The following is a 22,619-nucleotide window of genomic DNA, read 5'->3' as shown; positions in this document are numbered from 1 at the left end:
GAGATCTGGAGACTGGCTAGGCCACTCCAGGACCTTGAAATGCTTCTTATGAAGCCACTCCTTCGTTGCCCTGGCGGTGTGCTTTGGATCATTGTCATGTTGAAAGACCCAGCCACGTTTCATCTTCAATGCCCTTGCTGATGGAAGGAGGTTTGCACTCAAAATCTCACGATACATGGCCCCATTCATTCTTTCATGTACCCGGATCAGTCGTCCTGGCCCCTTTGCAGAGAAACAGCCCCAAAGCATGATGTTTCCACCACCATGCTTTACAGTAGGTATGGTGTTTGATGGATGCAACTCAGTATTCTTTTTCCTCCAAACACGACAAGTTGTGTTTCTACCAAACAGTTCCAGTTTGGTTTCATCAGACCATAGGACATTCTCCCAAAACTCCTCTGGATCATCCAAATGCTCTCTAGCAAACTTCAGACGGGCCCGGACATGTACAGGCTTAAGCAGTGGGACACGTCTGGCACTGCAGGATCTGAGTCCATGGTGGCGTAGTGTGTTACTTATGGTAGGCCTTGTTACATTGGTCCCAGCTCTCTGCAGTTCATTCACTAGGTCCCCCCCGCGTGGTTCTGGGATTTTTGCTCACCGTTCTTGTGATCATTCTGACCCCACGGGGTGGGATTTTGCGTGGAGCACCAGATCGAGGGAGATTATCAGTGGTCTTGTATGTCTTCCATTTTCTAATTATTGCTCCCACAGTTGATTTCTTCACTCCAAGCTGGTTGGCTATTGCAGATTCAGTCTTCCCAGCCTGGTGCAGGGCTACAATTTTGTTTCTGGTGTCCTTTGACAGCTCTTTGGTATTCACCATAGTGGAGTTTGGAGTCAGACTGTTTGAGGGTGTGCACAGGTGTCTTTTTATACTGATAACAAGTTTAAACAGGTGCCATTACTACAGGTAATGAGTGGAGGAAAGAGGAGACTCTTAAAGAAGAAGTTACAGGTCTGTGAGAGCCAGAAATCTTGATTGCTTGTTTCTGACCAAATACTTATTTTCCACCATAATATGCAAATAAAATGAAAAAAAAACAGACAATGTGATTTTCTGGATTTTTTTTTCTCAGTTTGTCTCCCATAGTTGAGGTCTACCTATGATGTAAATTACAGACGCCTCTCATCTTTTTAAGTGGTGGAACTTGCACTATTGCTGACTGACTAAATACTTTTTTTCCCCACTGTATTTCTTCATCGTTTTCCTGCGTGAGAGCCTGGTACTGGTTCCTGAGAAGTATGGGTGCTGACTGCCTCCTGATCCTCCTGCTTCTCTGGGTCACATGTCTCCATTCCTCTGTTTCTTCAGGTGCATTTCGAATTTCTTCTCTTTCTGTACCATGAAGAGATAATTCTGCTCTGTCTAAGAACCTTCACCTTCCTTAATGATCTTCAACGTAGCTAACCTCTCTTTGAGATTTTGCAACTTTTCCTCCAACAGGGACACAAGCTTGCATTTGTGGCATGTGAAGTTTGGCTTTTCCACTGGTAAGTCTGTGAACATGTTGCAAGAAATGCAGCTCACCAAATGGCTCCTGGCCTCTTCCATATTGAGATTTCTTAAAAACGATGAAAGATGAGCCAAAATTCGTGTGCCGATAGGCTCTTCCCCTGGTTTTCCGATTTCCTCTTTTCAGCTGCAACGGCCAAAACCCAGTGATCGTTGAGCTCGCGCCTCATTATCGACATTGCAACAAGGTGGAACTCCACCCTGCACATGGTTGAGCGGCTGTGCGAACAGAGGCAGGCCATAATGCATTTGTGGGAGGATACACGGCCAGGCACTTTGAGAGCAGACATGAAGTTGACAGGTGTACAGTGGTCGAAGCTGAAAGACCTCTGTAAAGTCCTTCAGTGTTTTAAGGAATGCATACGGCTGGTAAGCGCAGACGACGCCATCCTAAGCATGAGCATCCCACTTATGCGTCTGCTCATGCAAACTTTGACGCACCTTAAGGAGCAGGCGTCTGCAGCCAATGTTGACGAGGAGGAAGAGGAGGAGGGAATCCTTGATGACATTCAGCCATTGTCTGCTCAGGGACCTCTCCTGGACGAGGTGGAGGAAGAAGAGGAGGAGGATGATGATGGGGATGATTACTTAGGGGAGGAGGATGCATCTCGTGGGGCAAGTGAAAATGTTGGCGTGGCAAGATCTGGTACAGGGTTTGTGCGTGACTGGAGGGATGTGGATTTGCCAGAAAGTGCTCCTCCAACCAGGACTCGCAGTGCATCATTGACACCAGGAACATTGGCCCACATGTCAGATTATGCCTTGCAGATCCTAAAAAGGGACCCCCGCATTGCCAAAATGATGAACGATGACGACTACTGGTTGGCCAGCATCCTGGATCCACGCTATAAAGGCAAATTACAAAACATCATGCCACAGGAGAACCTTGACCTAATATTGGCTAATAAACAAGCAACTCTGGTAAACCGGTTGGTTGAGGCATTCCCAGCACACAGCAGCGGTGATGGTTCTCACATGAGCCGAACGGGCCGGGGGCAGCTTGGCACAGGTGTTCGTGGTGCACACAGCAGAAGTGGCATTGGAGACAGGGGTTTCCTGACAATGTTGTGGACTGATTTTTCAAGTACCGCTCACACAACTGGTAATACTGCATCGATGGAAAGTCACAAGAGACAGCAGTTGTCAACTATGGTTACAAACTACCTTTCCTCCCATATCGATGTTCTCCCGCACAGGTCATTCCCCTTTGACTATTGGGCCGCTAAACTGGACACCTGGCCTGAATTGGCACCATATGCCTTACAGGAGCTCGCTTGCTCAGCTGCAAGTGTGCTATCGGAAAGAGTCTTCAGTGCAGCTGGATCAATCCTGACAGAAAAAAGGACCCGTCTGTCAACCCAAAATGTGGATGATCTAACCTTCATTAAAATGAACCATGCATGGGTTTCCAAGAATTTTGTCCCACCTTCCCTTGATGACACATAGGTTGCCAGAAAAATGGCTTGCTTTGGTCCTCCTCCTATTCCGACTATTTCGCTTTTTGCAGCAGCTGAATGTCCCACATCAACATATGCCACTTTGTAAACCACCCTAACTGGGCTGCCCCCCCCATGGCCAGGGTCACCACCTAGCGCACGAAACCGTGCGAGTGCCGTTGCCCTGGACAGGTGGGTAGGCCGAATCTTGGGCGCAGGCACTGGCACAGGGTCCCTCATAGTGCAATCAAGTGTCTCTGACGGTAGTGGTGCACACCCGCCGTCAGACACACCGCCGTACTATGAGGGGCCCAGTGCCAGTACCGACGCCCACGAGTGTGCCCCCCTTGCTTGGGCAGGGCCCCGGCATTTGCAATGTTTACCTCTCCCTGCTCCTCTGCTGTGTAGTCTGGGCTGTCAAATCCTTCACTGGGAGTGCCACTACCAATTGATTGAACTGAAAGATGATGGTTAAGATGTAGCTATGCCCTGTCCTGCTGGCCGGGCTCTAGCTCCAGATGATCAATGGCTTCCATTTCTTATGGACGTCGACTCACAATGACATGCAGTGGTGGTTTATCATCAGCTTTCACAGTTTTCCTACTCACAAACGTGTGACATTCCGGCGCACATTTTAAAATGTGCCCTCTCATGCCAATCAAATAGAATCGCCTATGGCCTGTTGCTTCTGTCTTTTGCACTCCAAAGTTACGTGACAGATCATGATAGCCAGTGAGCACCATGTTTACATCGCTCACTGTGATAAAAATTTGATTGAGATGAGTAACAGTGATAGAATCAACGGAAGTGCGATACAGCAAGACTTTATTCACAAAAAAATGTTTTCACTGTCTCAACACACAAATTAATTGAGGGTCAGCATCGCCTATGAGAATTGTGACGGAAGTTTTTCCCGTGAATAATAATTCCTAGATTTCTGCAATCACTAGCCTTTATGTCAGTAATTGTATGCATCTCATTTCCTATTGCGGAGAGGCTGGACTGTATTACTGAGACAGAAATATATTTGAAGATTTAAAAATAACACCAAAAGTATATAGTTGTGTACGCCTCAAATGCATTTCCTTTTTTCCACTTTTTAAATTGCTGTGTAATCCATACTGAGAACACGGAGATTTTACATGTTTAAACTATGCTATATATACCTGCTATCCAGTGATACTGTACCCTTTCTCAACTTTGTACAATCTGGTCAAATCCATACTGGGCCTGAGAACATCTGAGTCTGCCTCCTGATCTATAGACATATATTTTTAATGTGTAAACTAGGCTACATATATACGTGTTATCCGGTGAAACTGCACCCTTTATCAACTTTCTACAATGTTGTTGAATACTGGGCCTGAGAACAGCTGCCGAGCTGTTAAGCAAGCTACAGCACCTGTGGTTTGTACACGTAATTTTTTCAGGAATGACGGTTAGGCCTAACTCCGGAATTGCGGAATTGCGGTTGACCTGAACTTACTGGGAAATCATCGTTCGCGGGGAATAATCTGAATCCCAGATCCCCATCACTAACGGAGTTCAGCAGGTTATCTGTACCTGTAAGCGACAAAAGCTGGTCCTTTCAGTGTAGCGTGCATGCAGCCCTGGACATGTACGGGAATGCTAGACTTGTTATTGCTCGATCTCACGTGCCAGAGCCTCGCTTATCCCTCTAGTAAGCTTGACGCGTACTGCGGGGGCATGCCGGAGTCTCGGTTGTTAACGGAATAAAGCTGAGAAATCGCTAGCACAACTACAAACACACATACCACACCACACACCGAATCGACAAAGCTTTCAAAGTGTGCATCTTTTCTTTAGGTGGCATGGTTGTGGTTTCCCGGGTGGAGTCCAATTAAGCTACAGGCTCCACTCCTGGTGGTGCCCTTTTGGACATTCCTTTAAGGTTCAGCTTTGCAATCATACTGCGCCCGGAAACCAAAAACTTTGCCTTCATGGACGCTGTTTGGAGGTTCGTGGGAATAACACTGCCCGATCAGCAGTCAGCATATGGGTCGCCCTCCCAGGGCTGTGGGGTACTCGGTACCGGGCCGGTGTCAGTGGGATGTGTCACAGCAGCGGTGACCTGGACGGTGGCCCTGGGCGCCCATGTAAATGGCGTGGTATAATGGTAAAGAGTTTATATAGATAGTTTGACGCCACCTGTGGTGTTCGGCAACATAGATGTTAGGCCGGCGCTGCATGCAGTTCCTCTGGGACTGATGGTGTTGTGCAGCAAAGATGGTGAAGCTCCCCTCAGGTGGAGCTGGAGTCCTAGGGAAGTGTAGATGTAGTGATGGGGGAAAGGCACAGGCGGTGTAGGTGCTGGTACCCAGATGTAGCGGTGCTGGAATAACTGTAGGACACCAGAGCATGCAGTTCCAAAGCTTTACTCACAGTCTGCACGTTACACAGATGCCTGCCTCCGTGCTGTGTCCTCCGGGTCAGGACCTCAGCCAACCTCCGGGACCAAAATGGAAAGCTCCCTTCCAACACTCCGCCAACATGTACCTTCCTGAACGTCTCCTTTCTAGCACTTGTGGGGGAAGCACTCACAGGACCATGGTTCACTGAAGCGCCTCCTGTCTAACAGATGTTCCTCAGACTTTACTTGTATGGCAGACAGCTGTAGCCTTTTCCTTCTGGCTCCCACACGTCGATGCTGGGGCCTCTGAGCCTTAGTTGGGTACAGAGCATTTATAGCTGCTACTTCCCCCGGTTTCTTCTGCAGGAACGTCAGTGTCCCTACAAACTCGGAGACCGGAATCGGGACCATGCGCTCCAGCTAGGAGTGAGCCTGAACTCTGCTCATCCTCCAGCTCCCCTTCTCACGTCCACACACTTCCCCTTCCCTGCACAGAGTGCCCTAACTTACCTCCTCCCGACCACAGAGAGCAGCTCCTCAGCAGTCAGGTTCAGAGGTCTCCCTGCTAGCCTGGAGTGGGAAATGTGTTGTGTGTTGGTTTCATTGCTAGAGAGATTCTTCGTTGCTCCCAAGCTTGACAACACACTCCCTAGGAGGAAGGTAATGCCACAGTGGCAACCGTACTCTTGGGGATGCCACAAGTGCACTGAGGCCCAGCCACTGCTGGATGATGCTGCTGGTATATTGACCCAGACCACTACATTCCCCTCGCACTCTACACTGCCAGAATCTGACCCAGAGGAAACTCAGGTTCCCCTTCCCACATACTATACCACCTTACATGGTGACAAAGAGGAAGGTGCAGATGAAAGTGCAGGTTCCTTGAGCAGGCGGGGGTGGCATACTCATGGGCGATGGCACTGGCACAGGGCACCGTATAGTACGCAAAAGTGTCTCTGCCGGTGGGAGGGCCTAAACAGCCAAGTGCAGTGAGATGGAAGATGGGGACGACAAGGAGTTCAGAGTAGTGCTGGGATTCCCTAGCAAGGAGACTTATGTAATTGTTTTCAATGTTGGGACAGCAATTTTTGGGGAGCACTATACTCTGGTGAATGATATATGGGGCCCACCATACACTGGAGCATTCCAAAGGTGGACATCAGACACTGGAGCAGCATTTACAGGGCCCATTATACACTAGAGCAGTAGAAATGGGGCCCATTATATATGGAGCATTATTTGGGCCCATAAGACAGTGGAGCTTCATCCATTGGGACCAACATATACTATAGCATTATGTGGAGCTCATCATATACGGTTTGAAACATTATATGGGATCAATGATTCCATATGGAGAAATATATGGGCCTCATTACTCTGTATAGTGCACTAAGCGCTGGCCATAATACTGTATGGAGTTATATACTGTCCGTTTTTGGAGGTATTGAAAAATTAAAATGGATATCAGTCATGAGATGTAAGAAGTTAAGTATTTTTCATTGTACTATACTGCTATTTCTCTGCCGTATCGGAGCATCATGAGTTGTGGTATGTGATAAAGGGGCGTTCTTTGGCCCTGGGCCCACGAAAACCTGGAGCCTACCCCCCACAACTGTAGCCAAATAACCCCCATTTTTCAGTGTGTTACTAGTATTATGAAGTAAATTAAGGTTGACAAGCTTAAGTAATAAGAATTGATGCTTGTGGCATTCAAAAGGGCACTGTAGGTGTGTTTCCTGTCCTCCTCTCACTGCCGACTTTAATTCTCCATTGACTTACATTGGGTTTCGTGTTTCGGTCGGACCCCCGACTTTTCCCTATAGTCGGCCGATTTTGCTCGACCCGACTTTTGGAAAAGTCGGGTTTCATGAAACGAAACTCGACCCTAAAAAACCAAAAGTCGCTCAACTCTAATCATAATGTTAAACTAAAAACTTCTTGTTCAGCTTAATACAGTACATTTTTGCCTAACACCACTAGATCAACTTGTGATTTTTGGATGTGCAGCCCATGTCTTTTCTACAGCAATAGTACTCATTCAGGGTGTTAGTTGCAAAAACTATGAAGGACAGAGCTGACAGTTGTTTCAGTACTGTATTTTGTTGCAGAAAAATACCATACAGTTGGCTGCTTCATATTTTGTATTTTTCAAGAATGTCAAAGCAGAAAAGGCTTGCATATAAAAATCCCTTTAAACTGGAGGTTATAAAATATGCTAAAGAGCATGGGAACAGAGCAGTGGAGAGACATTTTGGACCGCCTCCAACTGAAAAATGATAAGAGAGTGGAGGAAACAGGAGGATGAGCTGCAAAATGCAGGAAAAAGCAAACCTGGTCTTCGTGGGCGTGGTGCATAGTGGCCAGAGTTAGGCGTGGACATAAAAGAGTGGATCACACGCCTCAGAAATATGGCCTTTTAGTGTCAACAAACATGGCAAATGTGAAGCCAAGTGGATTGCTGCTGAGAAAGGCATCAATGATTTTACTCGATCAGCATCACGGTGCTTCAGATTTATCAAGAGATGTGGCCTTGCTATGCGCACAAAAACTAGAATTGCGCTAAAAATGGCAAAAGAATATGAAGCCAAGATTCTGTCTTTCCACAAGTTTATAATTGACAGCAGACAGAAAATGGATTTGAATTAGGCCACATTGAGAATATGGATGAAATCCCTCTAACCTTTGATTTGCCATCCAACAGGACTTGATGCAAAGGGTGCCAAAACCGTTACGGTAAAAAGTGCAGGACATGAAAAAAAATATTAAACAGTTATATTATCTTCTGTGCCAATGGCATGAAACTGCCAACAATGTTACTTTTTAAATGAGAGAACATGCCCAAAGAAGCTATCCCACGACGAGTGGTTGTGCATGTTCATGAGAAAGGATGGAGACAACGGAATGAGAATGTGGGTTGACAAAGTGTGGCCCAAACGTCCTGGAGGGCTTCTAAAAAAATAGCTCTGTAATGCTAGACCAGTTCAGAGCACATATTAGTGAAAATACAAAAAGGTGTTTAAAGAAGTGAAGACTCATCTTGTGGTAATTCCAGGGGAGCTTGCCAGCCAGCTGCAACCTAGCAATGTTTTTATAAACAAGCTGTTTAAAGTCTACATGAGAGAAGAGTTGAATAAATGGATAGCTGCTGGCAATCAAGACCTGACAACAACTAGATGCATGAAGAGGCCCACTATCACTTAAGTTTGTGAGTGGGTGAAAACATCATGGCAATCAGTGAAGGATGAAATTATTATGCGTTCTTTCAAAAATTGTGGGATTAGCAATACCTTAGATGGCACAGAGGAAGGTTTGCTTTATGAGGACAGTGGAGAAAATGACACTAATGACTGTGAGGACCTGAGCTTCCTAGACTCTGACAGCAGTGATGAGGAATTTCTGGGATTCCCTGACTAGAGGATTGCGGTGCCTGAGGATTAAAGTTTCTCCTCTCTTGTTAGCCAGAACATGGTTCTTGCTGTTGCTTATGGTACATGGGACTGTTCTTACATGTTACCCACAATGCTGCTGTTGATTCTACTATGTTAAAATAATAATTTGTTATTTAATTAAAGGTTTTTGCACACTATTTGACCCAAATTATTGTTTTTCTTATTTTCCGCCTCTAAAACATAGGTGCGTCTTATAATCAGGTGCATCTAATAAAGCGAAAAACACGGTATTTTGATTGATATAAAAAATGGATTTTTTACCTTCCAAATTGTATGTAATGATAATTTGACAGCATCCATAGAATCATAGAATGTTAGAGTTGGAAGGGACCCCAACGGTCATCGTGTCCATCCCCCTGCTCAATGCAGGATTCAGAATTGAGAATAAGGATGATCCCTCTACACTGTGAAATCCCTTCAGATATTTGTAGATAGCTATTAAGTCTTCTCTTAGCCTTCTTTTTTTGCAAGCTAAACATTCCCAGATCCTTTAACCATTCCTTGTAGGACATACTTTGCAGTCCACTCACCATCCTGGTAGCTCTTCTCTGACCTTACTCCAGTTTTTCGATGTCTTTTTCAAAATGTGGTACCCAGAACTGGACACAGTATTCCAGATGAGGCCTGACCAAGGAGGAGTTGAGGGGGATAATTATTTCACGTGATCTAGAATCTTTGCTTCTCTTTATACATCGTAGGACTATGTTTGCCTTTTTTCTGTTGTTGGATCACTCTGTTGAGTCATGTGCAGTCTGTGATCTATTAGTATACCCAAGTCTTTTTCACACGTGCTGTTGCTTAGTTCTGTTCTTCCCATTCTATAGATGTAATTTTCATTTTTCTTGCCCACATGTAGAATCTTGCATTCTCGCCATTAAATACAATTTTATTAGTCGCTGCCCTTTGCTACAGCTTATCTAGATCCTTCTGAATCCTTTCTCAGTCTTCTCTAGTGTTAGCTATCCCTCCTAGCTTTGCATTGTCTACAAATTTGATTAGTTTACCTTTGATTCCCTTATCTAGATTATTTATAAAAAATACTGAACAACCCTGGGGCTAGGACAGAACCTTGTAGTACCCCACTTGAAACACTTTTCCATTTGGATGTGCAACCATTTATTGCCACTCTTTGAGTACAATCACTGAGTTAGTTATGAATCCACTTAACCTTAGCCTTGTCAATCCCATACTTAATCATTATTTTCAATAAGGATAGTATGAGATACTTTACAAAGTGTTTTGCTGACGTCGAAATATGCAGTGGGTATGGAAAGTATTCAGATCCCGTTAAATTTTTCACTCTTTGTTTCATTACATCCATTTTGTAAATTCAATAAAGTTAATTTTTTTCTCATTAATGTATACTCTGCACCCCATCTTGACGGAAAAAGGCAGAAATGTAGAAATTTGTGCAAATTTATTAAAAAAGAGAAACTGAAATATCGCATGGTCATAAGTATTCAGACCCTTTGCTCAGACACTCATATTTAAGTCACATGTTGTCCATGCCTTGTGATCCTCCTTGAGATGGTTCTACTCCTTCATTGGAGTCATCTGTGTTTAATTAAACTGATAGGACTTGATTTGTAAAGGCACACACCTATCTATATAAGACCTCACAGCTCACAGTGTATATCAGACCAAATGAGAATCACGAGGTCAAAGGAACTGGCCAAGGAGCTCAGAGACAGAGTTGTGGCAAGGCACACATCTGGCCAAGGTTGCAAAATAATTTCTGCAGTACTCAAGGTTCCTAAGAGCACAGTGGCCTCCATAATCCTTAAATGGAAGAAGTTTGGGACCACTAGAAGTCTTCCTAGACTTGGCCGTCCAAACAAACTGAGCAATCATGGGAGAAGAGCCTTGGTGAGAGAGGTAAAGAAGAACCCCAAGTTCACTGTGGCTGAGCTCCACAGATGCAGTAGGGAGATGGGAGAAAGTTCCACAAAGTCAACTATCACTGCAGCCCTCCACAAGTTGGGCCTTTATGGCAGAGTGGCCTGACGGAAGCCTCTCCTCAATGCAAGACATATGAAAGCTTGCATAAAGTTTGCTAAAAAACACATGAACGACTCTCAGACAATGAGAAATAAGATTCTCTGGTCTGATGAGGCAAAAGTAGAACTTTTGATGATAATTCTAAGCGGTAAGTATGGGGAAAACCAGGCACTGAACATCACGTGCCCAATACAATCCCAACAGTGAAACATGGTGATTGCAGCATCATGCTATGGGGGTGTTTTTCAGCTGCAGGGACAGGATGACTGGTTGCAATTGAAGGAAACATGAATGCGGCCAAGCACAGAGATATCCTGGATGAAAACCTCTTCCAGAGTGCACTGGACCTCAGACTTAGCCAAAGGTTCACCTTCCAACAAAACAATGACCTTAAGAACACAGCGAAAATAACAAAGGAGTGGCTTCAGAACAACTCTGTGATCATTTTTGACTGGCTCAGCCAGAGCCCTGACCTAAACCCCATTGAGCATCTCTGGAGAGACCTGAAAATGGCTGTCCAGTGTCCACCAATGTTCACCATCCAACCTGACAGAACTGGGGAGTATCTGCAAGGAATAATGGCAGAGGATCCCCAAATCCAGGTGTGAAAAGCTAGTTGCATCATTCCCAAGAAGACTCTTGGCTGTACTAGCTCAAAAGTGTGCTTCTACTCAATACTGAACAAAGGGTCTGAATACTAATGACCATGTGATATTTCAGTTTTTACTTTTAATAAATTTGCAAAAATTTCTACCTTTCTCTGTTTTTCAATCAAGATGGGGTGCAGAGTGTATATTAATGAGAAAAAATATGAACTTTTTTGAATTTTCCAAATGGCAGCAATGAACTAAAAAGTGAAAAATTAAAGGGTTCTGAATACTTTCCGTACCCACTGTATTATATCTACCGCTTTTCTCTGATCCACCCAGTCAGTGATTCCATCATAGAAGGAAATTAGATTAGTCTGGCATGACTTATTTGCTACAAACCCATGCTGGCTCTGGTTAATTACTGTATTCTTATTGAGGCACTTACATACATGCTGCTTAATAATTTATTCAAAGATTTTTCCTAGTATAAAAGTAAGTCTCTCTGGCATGCAATTTCCTGGCTCTGTCTTCTTTTCTTTCTTGAAGATAGGGACAACATTTGCCCTTTTCCAAACTTCTGGGACTTCTCCTGTTTTCCAGGATTTTTCAAAGATTCTGGCTAGTGGTTCTGCAATTTCCTCTGCTAACACTTTCAGAACACTAGGATGTAATTAATCTGGGCCAGGAGATTTAAATTCATTTAAATTAGCTAAGTTTTCCCTGACTAGCTCTCTGTTTAAGGATAGTGTGGATTATTTTATTCCTTCGATGGCACACAGATGCAAAATCGGAATTAAAAAATTCGGCCTTCTCAACATCATTTTTGACCACTTCACCATTTTCATCCTGTAAAAACTTATAGCATCTTTGACTTTTCTTTTACTTTTGACATACCCCCAAAATCCTTTTTTGCTACTTTTTGTCTCCATTGCAAGGTTCATTTCATTACTGGCTTTAGCTCTTCCAACTCTTGCAAGTTTTGTTTTCATCCATCCTGATTTCTTTAAATGCTTCCAATTCATCCTTCTTTTCAGGATTGGTACAGATTGTGCTGTGAGAATTTAATTTAGCAAAATATCTCATCCCTCTTATATATTACTGTCCTGTAGAACATTCAGCCATTGAACTTTTCCTACCCTCTTTCTGAGTCCATTAAATTCTGGCTTTCTAATGTCCAACCTTAAAGTCTGAGTGCTCGCTGGTCTTCCTCCTCTTGTAATCCAAAATTTGGGGATAACATGATCTCTGCCTCCTAAATTCCCAGCCACCTTTACTTCCTCAACCGTTTCCTCCCTTGGGGTAAGAATTAGGTACAAGATTGCAGTTCCTCTTGTTTTCTATTCCATCTTTTGAAAGATAAAGTTGTCAGCAAGAGAAGATATGAATTTAATCTACCTAGTTCTTTTTCCTGAGAGAGATTCTCACCAAATATCTGGATAGGCAAAGTATCCCATGATCACTATGTCATACTTTTTTGAGAACAGAGACATCTGATGTAAAAAGAGTTCATACATATCTTCAGTCTGACCAGGTGGCCTATAGTAAACAATAGTGTCCTTTCTGTCCTCTCCTTGAATTCTTACCCAAACAGTTTCTACAGTGCTACCTGTCTCTGAAGCTTAGATCTCTGTGGTGATATACGTTTTCCTAACATATAATGCAATACCTCCTCCATTCTTTTTAATCCTGTTTCTAATAAATAAGTTGTAGCTTTCAAGGTTTGTATTCCAAGCATGTGTATCATCACACCAAGTTTCAGTGATGCGTATGACATCATATTTCTCTTTCTGTGTTTCAGCTCCAATTCTCCTTGCTTGTTTCCCATGCTTGGTGCATTTGTATAGACACAATTTAGTTTGTAGTTAGCTTCTCTTGCTCATCTATTTTCATTCAGGGTTTGTTATATTTGTTCTTCCTTTCCACTTCTCTTAGCAGGGCTCTCAAAAGATTTCATTAGCTGCATATTTGCCATACAGTATATTTCCCATCCCATATTGCTCTAGTTTAAAGCTCTCCTGATGAGTGTAGCAAGGCATCTACCAAATATTTGTTTTCCTGTTTTCGTAAGATGCAACCCATCTCTAGTAAGGAGTCCGTCAAACAGATAATTCACTCCATAGTCAAGAAACCGAAAACATTGCTCATGGCACCATCGACGTAGCCAGTTGTTCACCTGTTCAATCCTGTTCAATCTCCTTGGTCCATGTCCATCCACTGGTAAGATAAATGAAAAGGCAACCTGCACTCCCAGTTCCTTCACTTTCCAGTCTTGATCTTCAAAGTCTCTGCCTATAGTTTCCAGGTCCTTTCTTGCTGTGTCATTTGTTCCTACATGTATTAATAGACATGGTTAGTCGTCTTTAGCACTGAAGAGTCTTGATACCCTATCAGACATATATTTGATTTGAGCACCTGGAAGACCACGCACTTCTTGTGATGTAATGTCCGATCGGCAGATAGCAGCTTTTGTTCCTCTGAGTAGGGAATCACCACCACAACCACCACTCTCATTTTCTTCTTCACCACAGTGCTTCTTTTTCTCACTTCAAGAGGATTCTAATTTCTTATTGGGGTGTTCTGTGTGGGCAAAGCCCTTTTTTTATGTACATCTTCATAGTTGTCTTGCGTGAGAGCCTGGTAGCGGTTCTTTAGCGGTATGAGTGCTTACTGCCTCCTCATCCTACTGCTTCTTTGGTTCACATGCTTGAAATTTTCTTGAGCTTCTAACTGGAGCTGTCAACTGACAACAGAAGAAGCTCCCATGAAACGCACATTGGGGCTGCACACACTTGGCCCTTGACTGGAGACAACGGGTAAGGGCAACTTTTGGCATGGAGGTGTCACTTGTTGACACTGGTATAGTGACACAATTTATATTTAATTGTCTTATACATTGTAAAATCTCTTTACTATTTTTAGGCATTGAACATTTTTGTTGGCCTGATATTTTTTTGTTTGGCACTAGTTATAATTGAATGTGACTTTAAGTAGTCCTTACCTTTTGCTGAATGGGTTATCATTGATACTTGTTCAGCTCTTCTATAGGATTATTTATTTGCACTGACACTTTCTTTTTCTCTTGCCATAACTTGCTCTCCCATCCTTTGAAATTTAGGTGGACCTAGTGTGATACACCTGCTGTTTTCACTTTTCAAACCTTGTCTATAAAGGAATTGCTTATTTTATTGTGTGCCTATTTTATATGTATTTTGAATAAACATCTATATCATTTTTATATGTGGGATCTTTGTGCTCTCTTCTTTTCTCGGTTCTTGTATACAAGCCAGCAGATAATCTAGAGAAAAAAAGTGTTAAAACAAGGTAGTGCAAAGCATTATTAAATTAGAATTAGGAAGGAAAAATGTGCAATGTAACACCAAGCCAAAAATACAGAATCCTGACACTTACGAGCACCATTCCCCTCTGAATATAACACCTTAGGTGCTTTAAATGTATGATGCAATGATCAGCTAAATAAAGATATGTTTAAAGCACACTTTATTGTGAAGTATTCCCATTCTATTAGAGCATACAGTAAGTATGAAAGATTTATGTAAGTGATGAACATAAAAGTGGTCTAATGAATAGGCTTTAATACAGCACAGTGTTATATATTTACTTTAAAGTAGATATAATCACACTTATAAACTTCATTAGTTTTTTGGAAGCTTAATGGGGTTGTCTAGTTATTAAAAACAATTTTACAAAATGCTCAGAATTTTCTAAAAAATAAAAGAATGAATACTCATCTCACCTATTTCCCATTACTCTAATTCCAGGGCTGCCTGGCCCTTCACGGCTTTACCTTCTGCTGCAAGGTTGGCATTGTGTCACAGACACATGTGGGCTGTAAGCAATAATTAGCTGTAACAGATCACCTCTGGGGCCATGGAATAGTTGCATGTCCTTGTGTCAGGATGTCATTGGTGCAGCAGAAAGTAGAGACTGGTGGTGGACTTGTTAGGGCTCAAACTCACATGTGAAAAATTCGGACGAGTCTCACATGTCAACACCCGGCACTGCCGCTGGCACTCAAATCGAAGCGTTCAGCAGCATAGAAATACATGCAGTTGAATGCGCCGCTTCCAAGTGCCGGCGGCAGTTCCGGGTGTTGACATGTGAGCCTCATCCGAGTTTCTCGCATGTGAGTATGAGTCCTTAGCTTTGTAACAGGAGGGAGTCTATAAGGAAGCTATTGCTTCTCTATTTTCACCTGAGAATTTCTTAAATAATTTTATTAATCATAATACTCCTTTAATCCCTTTCCCACATCCGCCATACATGTATGGCACATGAAGGGTGTGAGCAAATGGACGAGTCTCAAGATCTGAGCTTGAACCATAATAGCAGATGCAGTGCCAACTGTTCTTTACAGTTAGCATCTGCATATAACAGCAGCAATTGAAACTGAGCTCTGATTGGTGCCGCTAACATCTTAAATACCGCTGACTGAAGCATTAAAGCCGCGGAATGCAAAGCCTATGACTTGCTATTGTTTCTATACTTTACTCTGTGCTATTGCTCAGTCAGGTGCTATGCTCTTCAGTCTTCCAAAATGTACACTTCTCAGAGATATTTTGAGCAATTGAGGGTGGGATTCAATACTAAGATCCCACCAATCTGCACGCAATTAACCTTTCCTGACAGTTGCCAAATATGTTTGGAGGCCTTGGCAGGTAAGCATCTCTGCCCTTTTCTCTGGTGTCTTTTAGAATTTTTGGAGGATTTCTAAGTCCTCTTTTTGTGGTTTTACTGTTCATATGTAAATATGTACGACGCTGCCAGAGCTGCATTCCCACAAACCATCATACATATATTTTGTGGCAATCGCGCAAGCTCTTGAGGAGTGTCGCAGCGATGAAATGCGAAGACCAGCTCTACATGAGAGCTGAGACCATGCAACTATGCCCACGATCGATGCTAGCACTGATCACGGGTGATTAACCCCTCTGATGCAGTTGTCAGTCGTGACAGTGACATCATTTGGTATCACAGAGGAAGGGAACTGGCTTTCTACTACCATCAGCAAATGCAATTACTATCACGTTGTGTAGATAGTCTCCATGCTTACCTTTGCCGAAAAAGGGTCACTCACAGACAGTGGCCTGTACTACTGCTCAGAGCAGGAGCAGACACGCCTACTCCCTGCCTTTGAGATGCTGATCTAATGCCCTAATGCCCATGCAATGGAAAAGCATTGTAAAGTGTTCCCGGAACTTTGCCCACATTTGAAACACCACTTGCGGTAGTGCAACTCACGTATACGGTGGTAGAAAATAGGAACACTGTCTCTTTAAATCTTCAGATGATTTATTATAAGGTTGCATAAACCAACAAGAGGGGAAAATAAACACAGCCTTTCCAGCTAAAATAGGAAAACAATAAAGAAAAAACAAAATGCCGCAACACAGTCCAGATGTTAGGAGTCTGATTTCTTCCTTCCCTATGATGAAATCTAGACCCTTACATGCTGCAGCCTCCTGCGTTTCATCTGTGGTAGAGGAGATTGCAGAGGAGAGTGCCTTGTGGCAACTCTCTCCAGAGGCTAAGTCCTCTGTTCCCTCCACTGAGCATGCTCATGGGACGAGCTCCCATTGGAGTTTGGGAGTCACATGCTCAGGTTCTGTGTCTAACCCTGTTGGCTCCTCCTGGAGCCTTGGAGACTTCCGGAAGGTCCCGTTTGGTATAAAAAGCGCACATGGCTGTTCCGCCATGTGCTAGTATTTCATACTTGCTGCTGTATGTAAGATGATGGATGCTTGGATTGGTGACTGACTTATTAAGAAGACCCTTCCCTCTGATAATATGATTGTGTGAGTGTTTCGGTTCAGCCAGTAGCAGCGTTAGCGCCAGCGCGCATATGCTCCATCTTGCTCAGCAGCTTAGCGTCTGCATTGCGCCAGCGTTATTGCAGCGCCTTGCCAGCGGCTCAGTTCTTGCCGCGCTGCAGTTACAGCTTTCTCTGCGTCCGCTGTAGCGACGCTTCACACCATATTTGACGGTAGGTCTAGACGGAGTAGTCCTGCTGTTTAAGGCTACTCCTGTGACCGCGAATACCACTACTATATAGCTGTGTGTCTGTGACTCTGAACAGACTCAGCATTTAATTTGAGCTTATTTGCCTGCAGCTCTGTGAGTATAACAGAGCTTGCTTTTGTGCACTGGGTGCCGTCTAACCCTTATGCACATTACCGCCTTGTGCTCTGCCTCTCTAGCAGCGGTTTTTCCATCCATCGCACGGTGGACCCCAGGTGGCGAAGGCACTTTATTTATTTTTTATTTAGTGTCTTCCGCCACTCCTAACATAATACTAACTCCAGGGTCTGGCTAGAGATGGCAGATCAGCAGCAACTGGTGCAGTGTGTGCAACAGCTCGAGGCTCGCTTGGCCACCCTTGAGAGGTCTCTCACAGCTGCGCAGGCCACAGATGCAGCTGTTCAGGCACTCACAGATGCCGTGGGGCGTATGTCCGTGTCCTCCCTTGTGCCAACAGTTACCCGCCTCCCTTTGCCCGAAAAATTCTCTGGGGATGGCGCCTCCTGCAGGGGTTTCATCAGCCAGTGCTCTATACACTTGGAGCTGCTAGCTGCGCAATTCCCTACAGAGCAGGCTAAGGTGGCCTTCATTATCTCCCTACTGTCAGGCAAGGCTCTGGAATGGGCTACGCCTCTATGGGAACGTGGTGACCTTGAGATTCGGACTGCGGCCAACTTGCTAACAGCCATCAAGAAAGTATTTCTTGGTCCTCGGGTCACGCACAATACGTCTCTGCAGCTGCTCGCCCTTACTCATGGGTCGCTCTCGGTTAGGCAGTATGCCGTCCGTTTTCGGACACTGGCGTCCGAGTTGGAATGGTCCAACAGAGCGCTTATCCCCATTTTTTGGTGAGGTCTAGCTGAGCACGTGAAGGATGCTCTCTCCACTAGAGAGATCCCCACCAGTTTGGAAGAGCTAATTTCCGTCTCCTCACATATCGACCTCCGTTTTTCGGAGCGCGGTATGGAGAGGGCTCACTCCAAGCAAAGAGCTGCCTCAGCTCCTAAATTTTTTGTACCTCCTGAGCTGTCTGAGCCAGAGGTTATACCCCCTGAGCCCATGGAGGTGTCTTGTACCGATCTCAAAACAGACTCTGATCAGGAATCCATTTGCGGTTGTCCCCATGTATGTGCGGTTTCTCCAGAAGCCAGCTCCCCGCAATGGTCAGAATCTGAACCGGTCACCGAGACATTTGTCCCTCCTCATCTTAGGGCTCAAGTTCTCGCATGGGCGCATGCTTCCCATGTGCCTCAACATCGAGGTTACATGCAAATCTCGAAGTTCTTGGCCGGAGCGTATTGGTGGCCTCATAGAGCTCGGGATTTAAAAAAATGTATCCAGGCTTGCACTTCATGTGCCCAGGTTAACCTTCCTAAGCGGAGAGTGGTGACAGTTGCTAATTCGCAGCGGCGTTCAGTTGCATCGTCAGCTCCTGCCATCTCCTAGATGTCTCTGTTGAAACCTGGTGACTTTTCTTCCACTGATGCTTTCCAGGTGTCCCGGTTTACTGTAACATCTACCAGGATATCAAGCTCGCCTTCGGGTGAGTTTGAGCCCAGGTTGATGATTCGGAAGGCTCAGGGAGGAGGGGGCCCTAGGAGGGGGGGTGATGTTAGGAGTCTGATTTTTTCCTTCCCTTTGATGAAATCTAGACCCTTACATGCTGCAGCCTCCTGCGTTTCATCTGCGGTAGAGGAGATTGCAGAGGAGAGTGCCTTGCGGCAACTCTCTCCGGAGGCTAAGTCCTCTGTTGCCTCCACTAAGCATGCTCATGGGATGAGCTCCCATTGGAGTTCGGGAGTCACATGCTCAGGTCCTGTGTCTAATCCTTTGGCTCCTCCTGGAGCCTTGGAGACTTACGGAAGGTCCCGTTTGGTATAAAAAGCGCGCATGGCTGTTCCGCCATGCGCTAGTATTTCATACTTGCTGCTGTATGTATGGTGATGGATGCTTGGACTGGTGACTAACTTATTAAGAAACCCCTTCCCTCTAATAATACGATTGTGTGAGTGTTTGGGTTCAGCCAGTAGCAGCGCTAGCGCCAGCGCACATATGCTCCATCTTGCTCAGCAGCTTAGCGTCTGCATTGCGCCAGCGTTATTGCAGCGCCTTGCCAGCGGCTCAGTTCTTGCCGCACTGCAGTTGCAGCTTTCTCTGCATCCGCGGTTGCGACGCTTCACACCATATTTGACGGTAGGTCTAGAAGGAGTAGTCCTGCTGTTTAAGGATACTCCTGTGACCGCGAATACATCGCTGTGTGTCTGTGACTCTGAACAGACTCAGCGTTTAATTTGAGCTTATTTGCCTGCAGCTCTGTGAGTATAACAGAGCTTGTTTTTGTGCACTGGGTGCCGTCTAACCCTTGTGCACATTACCGCCTTGTGCTCTGCCTCTCTAGCAGCGGTTTTTCCATCCACCAAACGGTGGACCCCGAGTGGCGAAGGCACTTTATTTATTTTTTATTTAGTGTCTTCCACCACTCCTAACACCATACTTATTGGGGTAACATCGTGCTCTGGAGCAACACAGATTCAGTCTTTTCTTCTGAAGGCAAAAACCATTGGAGACTCCTCTCTCCAGTCTTGCTTACCCAAAGACTGCCTCAAGAGCGCAGTTATTTAAACCCAAGACTATGTGACTCTTTTAATCACTTGACTGACCGCATGATTGTGACATCACACAGGTTCTGTCAGCACTGCAGGTGGCGATAAAATGTACACTCTCACAAACGCTCTATGAATGTCCCAATGAAACCAACATCTTTAACTCAACCCTCACAACATGTAGTGTGCTGGAGGAAAATACTCTGGCTTCATAACACTGAAGTCATTAAGCAAAGTGACGCATATCTTCCCTCTTTTACATTGCCCGTGTCTTTTTCACAGGGGTTAACCCCTTAATCCCATATGACGTACTATCCCGTCCATGTGCCCTGGGACTTAATTGCCAGGGACGGGATAGTACGTCATAGCGATCAGCGGCGCCCACGTGGTGAGCGCCGCTGATCGCGGCCGGGTGTCAGCTGATTAACACAGCTGACACCCGGCACAATGTGTCAGGGGTGGTCACGGACCGCTCCCGACACGTTAACCCCTTGCACACCACGATCAAACACGATCGCGGTGTACCGGGGGTTAAAGGGAAGCATCGGCAGGGAGGGGACTCCCTCCATGCTTCCCTGAGCCCCCCACAGCAGCGCAATGTGCAGCGCTGCTGCGGGGGCTCCTTCCCTGCAGGCCCCCAAATCCAAGATGGCGACGGGGACCTTTGGGGGCCTGCAGGGAGCCGGCTTCCTCAGTGCCTGCAAAGCGCAGGCACGAGAAAGCCTGCTGCGCTGCCTGTGACAGATTACTGATCTGTCACAGTGATCTGTGATGTGACAGATCAGCGATCTGTCACAGGACAGTGATGTCCCACCTGGGATAATGTAATAAAGTTAAAAAAAAAGTGTTAAAATAATTTTAAAAAAACGCCATATAAATTAGAAAAAAAAAATATTCCCCCAATAAATTCATTTTTTGGAATTAAAAAAAATGAAACAATAAAAGTACACATATTTGGTATTGCCGCGTCCATAACGACCTGCCCTATAAAACAGTCCCATTAGTTAACTTCTTTAGCGAACCCCTTAAAAAACAAAAATAAAAAAACGAAGCAAAAAATAATGATTTATTATCATACCGCCGAACAAAAAGTGCAATAATGCGCGATCAAATAGACGCATATAAATTTCCATGGCACCGCTGAAAACATCATCTTGTCCCGCAAAAAACGATCTGCCATACAGCATCATCAGCGAAAAAATTAGAAAGTTATAGCTCGCAGAATAAAGCGATGCAAAAATAATTATTTTTTATATAAAATAGTTTTCATTGCATAAAACCGACAAAACATAAAAAAAGACCTAAATGTGGTATCGCTGTAACCGTACTGACCCAAAGAATAAAGCCGCTTTATCAATTTTATCGCCCGCGGAACGGTGTAAACGCGCACCCCCAAAAGAAATTCATGAAACGCTGTTTTTTGTTCATTCTGCGTCGCAAAAATCGGAATAAAAAGCGATCAAAAAATGTCATGTGCCCGAACATGGTACCAATAAAAACATCAACTCGTCCCGCAAAAAATAAGACCTCACATGACTCGGTGGGTCAAAATACGGAAAAATTATAGCTATCAATATGTGGTGACGCAAAAACTATTTTTACAATAAAAAGCGTCTTTTAGCGTGTGACAGCTGCCAAACATAAAAACCCGCCATAAATAGTAAATCAAACCCCCCATTATCACCCCCTTAGTTAGGGAAAAATAATAAAATTAAAAGAAAATGTATTTATTTCCATTTTCCCATTAGGGTTAGGGCTAGAGCTAGGGTTAGGGCCACGGCTAGGGTTAGGGCTAGGGCTAGGGTTAGGGTTAGGGTTAGGGCTAGGGTTACGGCTGAGATTAGGGTTAGGGGTGTGTAGGGGTTAGGGTTGGAGTTAGAATTGGGGGTTTCCACTGCTTGGGCACATCAGGTGCTCTCCAAATGCAACATGGCGTCTGATCTCAATTCCAGCCAATTCTGAGTTGAAAAAGTCAAATGGTGGTCCTTACCTTCCAAGCTCTGCCATGCGCCCAAACAGTGTTTTACCTCCACATATGGGGTATCAGCGTACTCAGGACAAATTCCAAAACAACTTTTAGGGTCCAATTTCTCCTGTTACCCTTAGGAAAATAAAAAATTGGGGGCAAAAATATCAATTTTGTGGAAAAAAATGATTTTTTATTTTCACGCCCAGGCATTATAAACTTCTGTGAAGCACTTGGGGGTTCAAAGTGCTCACCACACATCAAGATAAGTTCCTTAGGGGGTCTAGTTTCCAAAAGGTAGTCATTTGTGGAGGGTTTCCACTGTTTAGGTACATTAGGGGCTCTCCAAAGGCAACATGACACCTGCAGACCATTCCATCAAAGTCTGCATTCCAAAACGTCACTACTTCCCTTCCGAGCCCCGACGTGTGCCCATACAGTAGTTTTCTCCCACATATGGGGTGTCAGCGTACTCAGGACAAATTGGACAACTTTTGGGGTCCAATTTCTCCTGTTACCCTTGGGAAAATAAAAAAAAATGGGGACTAAAAGATCATGTTTGTGGAAAAAATACGATTTTTTTATTTTCACGCCCGAGCGTTATAAACTTCTGTGAAGCACTGGAGGGGTCAAAGTGCTTACCACACATCTAGA

The sequence above is a fragment of the Dendrobates tinctorius genome, unplaced genomic scaffold (assembly GCF_039654945.1).
Source record: "Dendrobates tinctorius isolate UK_male_01 unplaced genomic scaffold, ASM3965494v1 ptg000044l, whole genome shotgun sequence".
In the NCBI taxonomy this organism is placed as follows: domain Eukaryota; kingdom Metazoa; phylum Chordata; class Amphibia; order Anura; family Dendrobatidae; genus Dendrobates; species Dendrobates tinctorius.
The sequence above is the reverse complement of the archived record's forward strand: the minus strand, read 5'-3'. Positions refer to the sequence as shown.